Consider the following 16609-nt stretch of genomic DNA (forward strand, 5'->3'; position numbering starts at 1 on the left):
GTGCTGCAGTCTCCAGTGATCTGAAAGTGCTGTGTGTGCAAAGATTAACCAGACACCTAAAATAAGTGCTTCATTCTACAGGGGGTGAAGAAATGACTGGAGCAGACAGCCACGTAGCTCAAGTTAACAGCATATTGTTAACCGTCTAAATTATCAAGGAAAAATCTGCTATAGCAGATTTGTAGCGTACCAGCAAACTGACAGAAAAACCAGCATTCACTTTTTCATTTAGAGCAGGTGACTTAGGAAAACATATTTCCCTTTTCACAAAAAGAAGAATAATTAATGATTAACAGTCTTTGAGAACTGCAGCAGAGATTTGGTTTTATTGGGATGGCTGGTGTTCTTAGGAAAAATTTTAAGTAATACTATGTGTAACAGCAGTTCAAGCTTGGTAAATAGAGGTCTTGTTTCTTAATTTACATATAAGAAGTCAGATATCATTAACCACAACAATAAAGAACTTCACACTGAAGTGTGTGCTGTGTAAGAAAGAGCAACAAATAAACCAGCACTTCTCCCTGATACTGCAGTGTGCAACTGCACATTAACATACAGAATCACAGCTTCAATCAGTTTGTTAGAGCCAAGGAATGTTTAAGTACGTAGATTTGTTTTACTTTCCCGAGATTTTACTGCCTCTAGTTAATATTTGGCATAACCTGACTTTTAACTGAACCACCAGCTTAGCAGTTCCTGACCCAACTAGTGTGCTTATGGCGACGAGTCATTTAATTACCATATTCAAAGGGAAAAAACCTCATTGTAAAATTTTGATTAGGCTTTTGAACTCAAAGTAGTCATAGAGGCTGAAATCAAATGAAAAATACAAGACCAGACAATCATGCCCAATCACATAATATCTGAGGATATCAACTACTACATTAATTTTGTAATTAATAATATTAAAAGCATTCGATCAGATGCAAATCATTTTTCAAGTTACAAAGTAATCAAAAAAATCAGAGGAGAAGGAAGAGTCAAAACAGACAGATGTGTATTTTAAGTAAAGAAAATATCCCAAGTTTCCTTGTTAAAGAATCTGTCTTCTATCACAGCTGATTCAAGTTTTGAAGATGGCAAGCTCTGCTCAGTGTTGTAGTTTTCTGCTACAAAGGCTAGAGATACAGCACATCAATCTTCATTAAAGCTCTAGAAGTCACCTTAATTTTCCTTGGTATTTCCTTGAAACACTCCCTTGATATATTCAGAACAGATGAGGGACAGGCTGCAGAAGAACTAGCTTCCCTGGTACCAGAACATTCATGGTGTTCCAGTGACCCCAAAGTGCCTGATCCCATGCACAAGGCTTAGTTATCCCGCAGCAAAGGGCTGTGTGAAAATGAGGATGTCCTTGACCCACAGAAAGGTGAGGGAGTTGGGCTCACAGAACCACCATCAAGAAAAAACATTCTTGAAAACCCCGCCTTTGTCTTATTTGGATAAAGTACACATCTGTCAAACTAATATTAAAAATTAGCTAGCTGTAGTAGTTCTTGTCTTAACCAAATTTGATGGAGAAAATGTGCTTAATTATCCTTCCAGAAGTGACTGCAATACTGATTAAAGTTTTACTGGTTAAGTTTAATGAACAATAATTTAAGATAAGCAAATTTCAAAAGAAGTAGGTTGAGAGGCAACAATGAGAAAGAATTTATTTACAAGCACGATCATTTAGTTAAAAATTTTATCAGCAGTGCTAATAACATATCACATGCGGTCTCTATAAAGATACTCTCAGAAAACATCAGGTTAAAAGAACACATTACACCAAGCATATGAGTATGTTGTAAGAACGTACGTTAAAATAATGGTGCATGTCAAATATGGACCAGTCAGCAGAATGAATAAGGATAAAAGGAGACGCCCATCTCCAGGAAGAGCCATGAACAACACGCAGCTTTCGTGCCCCCGGCCAGGGCACTAGTAAGGATGAGACAAAAGAAAGGAAGATGCAATGGAAAACTCACAGCAATTTTGAATTTAAATACTTAACCAAACCTAACAGTGATGAGAGACTAATTGCTACTGACTCTCCAGGTCCAACAGCTGAGACGCGCCTTGGAAATTCTAGGTAAGAGCAGCTCCGCAGCCAGGCAGGGCACCAGCGGCTTAAACCAGAACAGTCTGTTCTACTTTTACCCTTCTGGTTCTGATTTCCATCTTAGTAAATAACTCCATCCTCTATTTTACTACTCTGTTTGCCTGGTACTGAGGATATGGGGAAAGGAGACAGTTTGGTGAAGGTTAAAAAAAAAAAAAAAAAAAAAAAAAAGAGAGAAACCACTCTGTGCCAGTAGCCCTGAGCACTTTGTAGCCAGGATATACGCTCAGGAAGCTCACGCACCAAGGAGCATTTTCTGCCAAGCTGCAGGGGGTCAGCAGGGCATCTTCTGCTGCCCAGCATCAGCTTTGGGAAATAGTACTTTCCAGAAGGTACAAACGTGAGCCTTTTCTGTAGGTTATCAGCCGTACACAACATAGCTCGCCACTCACCCAAAACCGTGGCCTCACACTGCGATTTCTGCATATAAAATTACTCGGTCAGTGCACTGACCACTCCAAATGATGAACTGAGCAGTTTAAGATAGCGCATAGAAAAGAGCTCGGTCTTCGGGAACATTCGGAAACACTTTGAACGTCAGAGGATGATGACACTGCATTTGGCTGAACCACGTTCTATCTGCAGAGAAAACAATGAAGTGAACGAGGAGAAGTCCTCTGAGGCTCATCTGGTATTTTGATTTATTATACTCATGTTAAGCCTCCAATGTTCATTCTCCACACAGCTCTTCCGCAGCAAAAGATTTGGACTAGCCTATTTTATTTCTATATTCTTTATAGAAAATGTCCATGTTCCACTAATACCACTTTCGCATCTAACATCACATCGATTCAGCGTGAAACATAAGAATTAAACAGCCTTTTAGCAGTTTAGCTTCCTCATTCCCACAGGATTCAACATGCCCTCAGACATGAAACAATCCTATCTAGGGCACTTCTTGAGAATATTTTAATCTTTTTTTCCCTTTATCTTTCTAACCTTTATTTCTGCAGAAATATAGACCTAATTCCCCTCAACCTTCTTGTGCTGTTAAAACTCTTAACTGGTGCTGTTTAGACTCAGGCATCCTAAGAAGACAGTACCTCAGGAGCAAACTGATATTATTAAAGGGTAACTTCTGGCACAGAAAACTTATCTGTACTAAATAAATTTTAAACTGCAAGGTGGGTTGTGCTGCTTCTCATTAAGTGTCATTTCAGACAAAGCAATGCCTCTTTATTGGGTAGTAGGGCATTCTCCAGTTAGACCAGTTCCCTGCTGTTGGAACTTATGAACTCCCAAAAAAAGGAAAAAAGCAGGAACATTTTGAAACAAATATAAACAGGAAAGACTGCGATTGCTATTATACTGACAAAGTTACTGATAGGCTGATCAACAGGATCTAAATACACTCTGTTCCATGTGTTTGACTTATTGTTATTATAAATTGATATTAAAACCTTTTTGAAGCTAGAATCAGTGGGGGAGTTTTTCCGTTTCTGGATTTATTTTTTTGGTATAATCCTTAGCATTGTTACAGGATCAATCATCCATCAGCACAACCATCTTTTTGTTCTTCTTTACCTTTACCACTCCAACAGTGCCTCCAAGCAACAAGCTGGGAAAGGTCACCGAGCCAGGCAACAAACACAGATAGGCAAGACAGCCAGCCAAAAAGTTCTCAAACTAGGCAAAATAAATTATGTAAAAAAAAAAAAAAAATCACATATACATCTTGATACCTTCTAGACCATTTCAGAAAAAAAATAATAATCCATCATCATGCAGCACATCCATATTATCCAGGCACTAAGATTTTTAGATCATTTTAATAACATCCCATGTTACTCACACCAAAGATCAATCTAAATAAACTTGCAGGTGAAGTTTATAAAACTGAACTGGTTTTTTTAAGGTTTTCCAGTCCAGATAGTTCTGAAAGCACTGACCTTTCTACTCATTCCAGAAGTTCCCTCTGCCAGTTGCGGGCATGCTTACACCATTATATATGCTTTCAGCTACAAGGTTTTTTTACCGCTCTGTTCCACAGATCACAATAGGAAAAATCCCTATCCCTAACTAAACCAAAAATGCAAGCAGCGTGCAAACAGCACACTCACTTGCACAGTCTATTCAGCTTCTTCTCAATCTGATTATTCACCTGTTTTGTACTGACTGCCATCTGCCCACTCCTCCCGTCTCTCTGACACAGACTTTGTGCCGTCTCATAAGCCTTTTTTTTTTTTTTTTTTTTAGCACCTTCCTGCACACTTCTTCGAGGCCACTGATAAATTCAGTGAATAAACTTAATTGCAAGATTGTTTCCTGGGGATCCTCAGCGATTATATTCCAAATAGGCTCCTATGGAGAGAAGGTTTTGCCATGTACCACTTAAAAGACGCTATATACTTTTTTTCTGCCTTTAAATATATTTAGAGACATTAAAAAAACGTACGCAGATAAATTATACATATTAAATATGTATATAAATATATTTACATACATATTTAAGACAGGAAATAGATTCGAGACCAAGTCAGCCACTACTCACACTTATTTTCCCATTTAAACTGCAGTATGAGCACTAATCACCAGTAGACATGTACAAGAGGAAACATGCAGGTATTCTCATTTTGGGCAAACAGTCTATTGCTTCGTAGAACTTGACAGTTGTCTCCATTAACTCTATGGCTGTTATATATATATATATATATTTGGCTGTTATAGCCAAATCTTATCATGTGTTGAAAAGGACGCTGGGATTAATTATGTAGTTCCAATCTGGCCCTTTTATTAGTATCAGGAATGTTCGTTTCCCAAGTTGTACATGACAGTCACTTAAAACTCCATCTGGCTTTTTTGATTTACACCAGGAACTTCCACGCTAAGAGTTCATGAATGTATTAACTGAACTGATTAGGTTTTTTTTTTTTCCTAAGAAAAAAAACCACAAAGTTTTCAACAAAACGCTTCAGTACGAACAAACCTGCAAATGCCTGTTAGCATTTGGAAATCTAAATTTAGGAAGTAACAAAGAAAGGTTCCATGCTTCCTTACATAAGGAGGACTTGTTTAAAAAAAAAAAAAGTAGAAAAATAAATTCAAAAGAGCCTTCACTTCATCTGCCACTGACCTTTAGACCTGACACCCACTGCATCCTGTGGGAAACTTTTTCTACGAGCCAACTTTTCTTATAAATGTTTTAGCAGATTTAAGCATCCAGACTACAGTTTATTTGCCTACATCTACAGCATGAAAAGCTACTGAATAATGACAACACATATGCGGGCTTCCATATTCACATAAGTATCTGTAAAGCAATACAATATAATGTAACGGAATCTTGGATGTGTTATATGCAGGTGCTTTTGAAGTTGTTGTTTTGTTTTTGGTTTTTTTAAATGAGGTTTACAGCTGCTAAAAGTCTCTTCTAAAATGCACATAACTGCATTGCTGTCCATTTTCCTGCATGGGGTTTTAAAACAGATTTGCATTTCCTCCAAAAATAACAAAAGCACTAGAAAAAGCCCATGCATTCCTAGATTCGTGTTATAAAAGCAATAGCGATAATTCAATTCTCTACTCAAAACGAAAATTCAAGTCCCTCTTAGATGTTTTGCCAATAAATTCCCTTAAGCTCTGCAAGAACAGCTCACTTACAGGAATTTGTTTAGCTTTTAAGCGTCAAAGCACCGCACCTGTTCCTTTTCAGATAACCAGTCTCCTCCTTAAGTCCTACATTCCCCTTGTTTCTCTCTTACAATGAGAAATTGTTTCGTGCAGTATGGAACAGATCGCCTGTGGAAAGTCACGGGGAAGATTTCTTCGTTACTTCCACGGGATGTCCACATCAGCTCTCTTCTCCAGATGAGCTTCTCCTCCATGTCAACCCTTCTGTACACGGTTCTGCAGAGCTCTACGTCTTGTACAGTCATGTACATGACTGCACTACGTCAGTGCTCAGAAGGAAACTTTCCAGATATTCCAAGACAAGGACAACCACGTTCACCAAGCCAGGTAAGCAGGAATTTGGTGGCTCCCTCACACTGCTAGAGGACTGACAATAGGGACTAGAGCGTATTTAAGAAATGCCTTGTTTTGTTTTTTGTTTTTGTTTTTTTTTTTTTAAAAAAACCTGAAACATTAGACACTGTTTAAAGAAGATGCCTGATTTACTCAGAATTAAGCTACAAACATTGGGTTACTGCAGGATTTAATGTCAGCAAGTTTCAGCTAGATTTATAGCAAGCAAGAAAAACAGAAGGAATGTTTATTTTTTAAAGCTTATAAGGGGGGTTTCCTTCAATTTCACCCATCAAGTGACAGTATCTTCATTATGATTGTCTAAATGCTAACTACAAGAACAGGTTTCAAGCATCAGTATCTGAAGGCACAATTCCTCTCAAAGACCTTGTAACAAGAAGCGTACAGAAATAGTATATAAAAGCCTTTATTTTCCAGTCTTGGCATTATCGAAGCTTCTGGTGAAACTTTAGTCCTTTGGTTTTTATAGCTGTTTTATCACCAGCCATCAAAACTGCATTAGTGGTCCATCTATGGATGATACAGATCAAGGCTTCTGCCCAGCAAAACCTCTCTCACAGTTATCTCCGTAGCCACACTATTTCACAGCGGTTACAGCTCCCATTACCAAAAGGAGCAGGGGGACGAGCTGCATCTCGCTCCAAGTTACTCCTCCGATGTCTCCTAGGAGGACAGTATTATGCTCCTGGCATAGATCTCTTCGGCACGCTCGCGAGAAATTTGCATGTGGACATTTGAGACAAGCAGCAGCCAGTAACTATTCGGCTCTGCAAACCTACAGTAAGATAACGCCAATGAATTTTCATGCCCGGGAACAGCAGGACAGGATGTACAGCGCACGCTTACATAAGGCACTGCTGGGAACCAACAGAGGCGAACAGCATAAACGGCTCAGGAAAATGCTGATGTCACTCGCGTACATTTGGGTTGCGCCGGCTTTTGATACGTCAAGTTTCTCCCAACCTAAAACCGGCCTTTCTCCTGTAAAACCTCACAGCTTGCTCTGTTTCACTGAGGTCTTGAAAAAGAACTTGTTTGCAAAAAACCTGTGCTTCTTCCTAATATTAAGATGAGGGACCAAAAAAAAAAAAAATAATCCAAGACGACTCTAGAATTACTGTAGTGCTTATAAGCAAGAATCTAAAGAAAAATAGAAAATGTAATGGAGAACTGGAAAAAGCCTGTAATTATGTACACAAATACTTGCTCCTAATACTTACTGAAAAAATAGTTCAAGCACAACTTATCCGTGTTAAAATATGACCTCTGCAAACCTACTAAGGTCAATGAGACTTAGAGTAGTTACTCAGTGAGCCCTGCTTGCATAAATTAAGGATGCCTAAGGGTAGCTATGAACTGGGTATTTGATTTTTCCAGGGCACCTACATATCATGAATTAACAATGAATTGCCATTTTACCAGAGCAGCCTTCAGTTTCCTGAAGAAAAAAAGAAAATAAACAAACAAACAAAAACCAAACCCATTAGTGTTGTGCTTACCTCCTCCTGAACACGTAGAAGCTTTCCTATTTAATGTGTAAAACTGATTATGGAAGTTTCAATATTAACTTGAGTGGACAAGAGAGAAACTACAGATGGAATTACTTTCAAAAAACCCCTAAGGTATCAGCCAAATAGTGCTTCTTCCTGATGTATCCTTCTACAATAGATTTACTAAATAAAAAAAAAAAATAAAAAAAAAAAAAAAGGAAAAAAAAAAAAGAGACAAGTCACCCAGCTGCACAAGTATAAAGCAAAGCTGTAAAGAGGGAAAACTTAGCTCAGGTCAGTGTTCCCGGCAGCAATTCCCAGCTCTGTGCTTGGCTGCTTTCACCTGTTATTGCAGTGGCCACACTCCACTTCAGAGCAGCGCATGACCCACTACAGGTAACTCCTTCACAGTTTTATTATTTTCTTGCAAATACAGAGGCACTCTGAGATAGCATTGAGGTAATGCAACTAACTACCCAACCCTGGTAAGTACAACTGAATGGTATCACAGTAAGTGACAAACCAACCCAGATGTAGTTTCTTCATCATATTAAGTATATCAGAATACTTCTTCCAGTTTCCTACCAAAACACCAAGTCTAACATCACATAGCTCAGATGCCAACTATCAGAGATAATCAGCCACATTAGAAATTCACAAGGTTTCCTTAGGAAAGAGGACACCAGCTTTGTTCTAGAAAAACAGGAGGGGCAAAACCACCCACAAACTATTTCCACTGTGGAATGGCAGCTCTTTGAAAGGATATTAGAGCGCAGGCTTCATAAAAACATGAAGTGTAAGATGACCACACAGTGCAGAACATGTAATACCAAAGGCTATTAATTGCCTTTTTAAGCAAGTGCCTATTTCCATCTAAGCACAGCTACTAGAGGAAAATTCTGCAAGCAAAACACTCACATCCTGGCTAGAGCCTCTATGCTTCTATACTAGAAATAACACCACTATCTACCTGTTATTACTATAGCAGATAAGCATTTCACAGTCATTAGCATAGTTATTTATTCACAGTACGTTTTTGGAAAGCACCACTGTTCCCAATTCATAAGCAAACAGAGGACTGGTGCAGAAAGGCTGATCCAAGGTCACAGAGTGAGTCGGTGGTAAAGTAAGAAACTTCACCCGGTTTTGCCTTCATGCAACTCATACTTTCTATTGGTGAGTCACTGCTGCTCCTCTAAATTATTCTTTGAACATGAAGAGACAACAGACTGCCTGTGGCATTCAAACTCTACATGCTAACAGCAGCTTCACTCCAGGGTTTTCTAAAAAAAAAAAAAAAAAAAATCGCACCCAAGGGCCTTGTTCTACACTATCACAGAATCCTGCTTCAGCACCGGGCTGCTGTGGGGGAAAAAAGGGATGTATATACGTGTATATATATTATTATGTAGCCTGCCTTGTTTGTGATCCAGCTCTCTGACTAGAGAGAAAAAAAAAAAAAAAGCCAGTCCTTGAATAGTTTTACTCCCTCATGCTACAGACCACCGGGCAAGGGCAAAGTGCAGGGAGTAAGGGACAGTCAACTCGGGAGACAAGTTATGCAAAGCTGGGGGCCGGGGCTGGGGGCAGAAGCCCCTATAGCCCACAGGGAAAAAAAAAAAAAAAAAAAAAAAAAGAAGGCCAAAAGAAAAAAAAAAAAAAAGCCAACTTCTGTTCCCAGGTCAACGGGGTCAAAGCGCGGCGAGGGGGGAGCACATCCCCCGAGGGCTCTGCGGAGGGAAAGGGACCCCCGGCATGAAGGGGGGACACGGCGGAGGGCGCGGTGCTCTCCTCCCTCCCCGCAGGAGCCCCGTCCCACCCCGCGAGGTGCCGGGCGGCGGGGAGTCCCCTCCCCAGGCTCCCCGCCATGGCCGGGGGATGGCGGCCTCCAACGGTCCCCCCAACCCCGCCGCCCAGGGCAGCCCCCCCTCACCGCTCCTCGGCGGAGGAAGAAGGGCGCTCCCCTGCCACACCGCCCCAGGCCGCGGCCTGCCCCCCGCCCCAGCCCGCCTCCACAGCCGGGCGGCCCCGCCGGGGCGCCGCTCCCCCCGTACCTGTGAGGGGAGGCGGCGGGGGGCGGCCGGCTCCGCCGCGGGGACCGGAGGAGCCGCCTCGCCGCCGGAGCTGCCTCGCCCGGCGCGGCCCAACCGCGGACCCCCGCCGGCAGCCGCCGCCCTCGCTGGGCCGGCGGGTCCGAGGGAGCCGCCCGGGCCGGCTGGGCCTCGGCTGCGCCCCGACTGGGCCCCGGCCCCGGCGTCCGCGTCCGCTCCTCGCCTTTAGTTTGACCTTTTCCGTGTCTCCGCTCCCTGTCCCCGACACACTTTGACGTCACTCCCATGGCAACCAATCCCCGCCCCCTTCCATCTCGCGCGCGCGCTGCCCGCCCCCGGCTCACCCCCTCCCGCTCTCGCCTTCTCCCCAACACGCGCGCGCGCACGCACGCACGCACAAGCCGCCGGGAGAGGAGGGGCCACCTCCCGCGCGGCCAATGAGCGCGCGCCGCGGCGCTTCCACCCCGCCCCCCCCGACGGCGCGTGCTCGGAGTGTGTCGGGTGCGTGTATGTTTGTATGTGTGTGTGTGTCTGTATATATGTGTGTGTGTGTGTATGTGTGTATGTGCGTGTGTGCGCATGTGTGTATATGTGTGTGTGTATGTATGTGTGTATGTGCGTGTGTGCGCGTGTGTGTCTGTATATGTGTGCGTGTATGTATATGTGTGTGTATGTATGTGTGTATGTGCGTGTGTGCGCGTGTGTGTCTGTACATGTGTGCGTGTATGTATATGTGTGTGTATGTATGTGTGTATGTGCGTGTGTGCGCGTGTGTGTCTGTATATGTGTGCGTGTATGTATATGTGTGTGTATGTATGTGTGTATGTGCGTGTGTGCGCATGTGTGTCTGTATATGTGTGCGTGTATGTATATGTGTGTGTATGTATGTGTGTATGTGCATGTGTGCGCGTGTGTGTCTGTACATGTGTGTGTATGTGCGTGTATGTATGTGTGTATGTATGTGTATGTGCGTGTGTGCGTGTGTGTGTGTATGTGTGTGTATGTATGTGTGTATGTGCGTGTGTGCACGTGTGTGTCTGTATATGTGTGTGTATGTGCGTGTGTATGTGCGTGTATGTGTGTATGTGCGTGTGTGCATGTCTGTATATGTGTGTGTATGTGCGTGTGTATCTGCGTGTATGTATGTATGTGCGTGTGTGCGTGTGTGTGTGTCTGTATATGTGTGTGTGTCTGTATATGTGTGTGTATGCATGTGTGTATGTGCGTGTGTGTGCGCGTGTGTGTCTGTGTGTGTATGTATGTGTGTATGTGCACGTGTGTGTCTGTATATGTGTGTGTATGTGCGTGTGTATCTGCGTGTATGTATGTATGTGCGTGTGTGCGTGTGTGTGTCTGTATATGTGTGTGTGTCTGTATATGTGTGTGTATGTATGTGTGTATATGCGTGTGTGCGCATATGTCTCTATATGTGTGTGTATTTGCGTGTGTGTCTGTATATGTGTGTGTGGGTATGTATGTGTGTGCGTGTGTGTATGTGTGTGCATGTGTGTGTATGTATGTGTGTGTGTATACGTGTGCATGGTATGTGTATGTGTGTATGCTATGTGTGTATGTATGTACGGTGTATGCATATGTATGTATGGTGTGTGCACATGTGTGTGTGTGGTGTGTGTATGTGTGCATGTGTGTATATGTATGTGTGTATGTGTGTCTGTGTATGTATGGTGTGTGCACGTGTGTGTGTATACGTGTGTATGGTGGTTTTATGTGTGTATGCTATGTGTGTATGTATGTACGGTGTATGCACGTGTATGTATGGTGTGTGCACATGTGTGTATGTGTGTGTATGTACGGTGTGTGCACGTGTGTGTGTAAACGTGCGGTGTGTATATGTTGTGTGGGTATGGATGTACAGTGTGTGCACATGTATTTATGGTGTGTGCACATGTGCGTGTATGTGTGTGGGGGCTGTGTGTGCATGGTGTGTGTATTTGTGCGTGTGTGTACGTATGTGTGTGTATATGTGTGTTTGGTGTGTGCATGTGTATGGTGTGTGTATGGTGTGTGCGTGTGTATGGTGTGTGTGTATATGTGCATGTATGTATGGTGTTTGTATGTATGGGGTGTGTGTATGTATGGGGTGTGTATGTGCACGGTGTACATGTGTGTATGGTGTGCATGTGTATGGTGGGGGTGTGTATATGTATGGTGTACATGTGTGTTTATGGTGTGCGTGTGTGTATGGTGGGGGTGTGCGGTGCGTGTGTGTGTATGGTGTGTGCGTGTGTGTGGTGTGTGTATGTGTGCCTGTGTATGGCATGTGTGGTGTGTATGTGTGTATGGTGCGTGGGGTGCACAGGATGAACGCTGTGTGTGGTGCGTGGTGTTCATGGTGCACGGGTACATGGTGTATATGGTGCAGGGTGTGCGTGGGGTGCACAGGGTGCATCGTGCACAGGCTGCACGGGTGTATAGTGTGGATGGTCTATATGGTACACGGGGTGTATGACTACAGGGTGTGCATGGTGTGGGTGGTGCATGGTGTGCATGGTGCATGGTGTGGGTGGTTCATGGTGTGCGTGGTGCATGGTGTGCGTGGTGCATGGTGTGGGTGGTTCATGGTGTGCGTGGTGCATGGTGTGCGTGGTGCATGGTGTGGGTGGTTCATGGTGTGCGTGGTGCATGGTGTGGGTGGTGCATGGTGTAGGTGGTTCATGGTGTGGGTGGTGCATGGTGTCGGTGGTGCATGGTGTGGGTGGTGCATGGTGTGGGTGGTGCATGGTGTATATGGTGCATGGTGTGGGTGGTGCATGGTGTGCGTGGTGCATGGTGTGGGTGGTGCATGGTGTGCGTGGTGCATGGTGTGGGTGGTGCATGGTGTGGGTGGTGCGTGGTGTAGGTGGTGCATGGTGTGCGTGGTGCATGGTGTGCATGGTGTGCCTGATGCACGGAGCAGATGGTCTTTATGGACCACGTTGTTCACTGTCTGTGTGCGCGGTGACCTGTGCATGTAACTCACGTTGTCACGTGTCCTGTGTCACAGCCGCCACCAGCCTGCAGCCCAGCCCTTCCACCCCACGAGCCCCAGAAATGTCGGTGGGCGCTGTCGGAGGGAGGGGGGTGGTGGAGGCTGCGGGAGAGGGTGTCAGAGGGAAAATGAAGATCTTGCAGTGGGAGCTGAGGTGTGTGAGGGGTGTGGGGCAGGAGCAGGAGGAACACTTGGCACTGGTCAGGCCCCACCTTGAGTGCCGGGTCCAGTTTTGGGCCCCTCACTACAGGAAAGACGTTGAGGTGCTGGAGCGTGTCCGGAGAAGGGCAACGGAGCTGGTGAGGGGTCTGGAGAACAAGTCTTATGAGGAGCGGTTGAGGGAGCTGGGGGTTGTTCAGCTTGGAGAAAAGGAGACTGAGGGGAGACCTTATTGCTGTCTACAACCACCTGAAAGGAGGTTGTAGAGATGGGGGGGTTGGTCTCCTCCAAGTGACAGGACAAGAAAAAACAGCTTCAAGTTGCGCCAGGGGACATTTAGATTTGATATTGGGAATAATTTCTTCACGGAAAGGGTTGTAAAGCATTGGAACAGTCTACCCAGGGAAGTGGTGGAGTCACCATCCATGGAGGTATTTAAACGATGTGCAGGTGTGGTGCTGAGGGACGTGGTATAGTGGTGGACTTGGCAGTGGCAGGTTAACAGCTGGACTTGATGATCTTAAAGGTCTTTCCATCCGAGATGACTCTGTGATGCTGTGAAGGCTGCACATGGGGCTCCTTCCCTGCGGGAGAAGGGAAACCTTAACACACGAATTTAATGCCGCCTTTTCTCTGCACGCGTGCGCGCGCACACACACACACACACACACCCCGCCAAGCTGGTGCCGTCATAGTTTGCCTTCTCCTTTCCATCTCTAGTGTTTCTCCTCATCCCATGGGCCTTCAGTATTCCCTGAGGATCCAGCCCCTTCCCCGGTCCCACAACTGACGGCACGTTCCCATTGTTTGGGGAGCATGTGGGCAATTGCACTTAATTTCCCCCAAATATATGGCGCCCATATCATTTCCGTAATATATACAACATATGGTAGGGTGCACGTCTCGATGCCTCACTACACAATGCGTGGATACATTTTTTATGTGTAAATCCTTTGTTTCAAGCCCCGTCAGCTGTGAAAAGGTGACACAAGCAGGACGCGCGGGCTTCCGTGCCAGGCTGGTGTCACGGAGATCTTTGGGTTTGTACCTCGTGTCCTGAAAGGTGCCGGGCATTCACGGCACGTTCCGTATTGCAGGTTCTACATCGAGATAAGTAGGTGGGCATGGTATTTAACTACGCTATCAATTAGCAATTACACGGCGTCTTTCATCTACCTGACACAGAATCACGGAATCACAGAATGATATGGGGTTGGAAGGGACCTCTGGAGATCATCTAGTCCAACCCCCCTGCCAAAGCAGGTCCACCTAGAGCAGGTTGCACAGGAAAATGTCCAGGTGGGTTTTGAATGTCTCCAGAGACAGAGACTCCCCCACCTCCCTGGGCAGCCTGTTCCAGGGCTCTGCCACCCTCAAAGTAAAGAAGTTCCTCCTCATGTTTAGGTGGAACTTCTTACGTTCAAGTTTGTGCCCATTTCCTCTTGCCCTATCCCTGGGCACCACTGAAAAAAGACTGGCCCCGTCCTCTTGACACCCACCCTTTAAGTATTTACAGGCATTGATCAGATCCCCCCTCAGTCTTCTCTTCTCTAGACTAAAAAGACCCAAGTCCCTCAGCCTCTCCTCATAAGAGAGATGCTCCAGGCCAATCATCATCTCTGTAGCCCTCTGCTGTACCCTCTCCAGCAGTTCCCTGTCCTTCTTGAACTGGGGAGCCCAGAACACGTTGCATACTTTTTATGTGCCACATTATCTGCCATAGCTCCAAAGCGAGAGTTTCAAATGATTTTTAATCAGAAATATTCACTCAGAAATACAGTCCAAGGCTCCTCAGAAACGCACACCGAGACGTACTCAGCAAACCCTTCCTGAAGGTGGATAAAAGGCCACAGGTACCGTTTCCCCGCCTTTGAAACGCGTGATGCCTTTCTCCCCGAGTATTAACAAACCAGTTTAAATCCTGTCACGGCAAGACCAGGATCCGCCTTGTGAATTCATACATGGTCCGGGGCTTTCTCATTTGAAGGCAGAGATCTAATAAGGAAATTATTTTTGAGAGTTTTTTTAACTATCACTGAATCTGTGACATGGCTTATTTCTTATCATCTGGTGTTCTTTTTTTCATGGGTCTCTTTTTTCCTTCCAGTCTCCAAACCATGAGCCTGATGTGGCCGGTTCACAGGGCTGTGAAGGGGATGAGTGTGGTCAGTCATCAGGAACCAGGAGCGACCTTATTGTAATGTAGCAGACAACCGTCTGGGGCCAGTGTGACTGTCAGCCACCATGAGCTGCATATTAAGACACCAGGACTCGGGCCCTTATATTTATAATGGTGGAAAACTGCAGTGTCCTTGTTACTGATCTCCCCCCCCAAAATCCCTGTGGAGTCAAATCAGGAGAAAGACACTGAACAGCAAACTTTTGGGAAGGGCATAAATTAAATATCCCACCAGGGATATGTTGATATGACACTGACTTGTCCCCAGGGGAGGGGTTTCCTTCCTGCACACCTCCTGTTGCCCTCCAGTTTGGCAGGGACAATACTTCCTTTCCTCCTGTGGGGTGAAATGGTACAATCAGTGCTTGTGTCCCATATATTGGGGTAGATAAATACGGTCCTTGGCTTGAGTAAATTCATGTCAAATCCACTTATTTCTCACTTTTATCCATGAAATCTTGAAAATAGCAACATAAGCCCTTGATGACTAATCGGACACGAGGAAGAGGAGATGGAGCAACAATGTAGGTGAGGGAGGAGATGGAGAAATCAATCCTGAGGAAGGATCTGGCACTCACGAGGCATGAGGGAGCCAGAGCTCATCAGTTCAAACATAATCTCCCAGAAAGGGAGAGGGAAAAAAAAAAGGAAAAGCAACGTCTCTCCTTCTTGCACAGACAATGCCGGACTCCCGCGCCTGATTTCCATGAGAAAGGCCACTTCTGGCATTGACATTCTGCAGCACGGTGTCCCTGCCGCAGACCTCCTCCTCCTCCTCCTCAATGCCAGGCTGAAAGAGGAGGGGAGGAATAAACTCCGCTTTCCAAAAGGGTTGGAGCTGCCAGAGAGGCCCATGGAAAGCCAATTGTGCAATGAGGGAAAACGGGGAAAGGGGAGCCCTGCTCGCAGACGCAGTGAAGCGCCTGCCGAAAGTAAGTGGGAGGAGGGTTAAGAGGCGTTTCGATGCGTTGACACAGACTTTGAGCGAGCGCTGGTTTCAAGCTAAATTGTTGACGAGGACGCGGCGAGGTAGGGTGGGTTTTAAATACCTGAGCGTCGCACCGAAGTCTTTCCTTCCTTATGCATAACATCCATAAGTGCTGCTAATTCCAAATCCCGGCTCACACGGAGTTTTTATGAGGACTTTTCATTCTTAGATCTTGGAGGGCTTCACAAAGGAGAGAGCTATAAATAAGACAGATGGGAAAGTGAGGAATAGAGAGAGGCTTTTAAAGGGCAATAGATTGTTTCTCTAAAGGTTTCTGTGTACAAGAACTAGATAAGAACTGTCATTTTACTGACTATAAAATATTTTGCAATGGCACACTGTGCCAGATTACGTGTGCATAGATATTTACGTTATTAAGGCAAAGTTTTGTCGTGCTGTGTACAAATTGTCTCTAGCTAAGCTTTTGGAAAATACAAAAAGAAAAGCATTTAATGTTAGATTTTAACACAGTGTAGGCATGTTTTAGGCACTTTTAAATTGAAGAGATCAAAGCCTTTTATTCCTAAATGCCAGAAATCCAGTGATATTTGTGTAACTGTGTAATTTGACCTGTCTGTTTTACATGTTCCCAAGGGTTTATTATAGGCAGCTTTCAAATTAAGTGGGCTGGAACACTTGATGCTCTCTTCCCTGGTTTTCAAAGC

This window comes from Numenius arquata, chromosome 3, assembly GCF_964106895.1.
Source record: "Numenius arquata chromosome 3, bNumArq3.hap1.1, whole genome shotgun sequence".
Classification (NCBI taxonomy): domain Eukaryota; kingdom Metazoa; phylum Chordata; class Aves; order Charadriiformes; family Scolopacidae; genus Numenius; species Numenius arquata.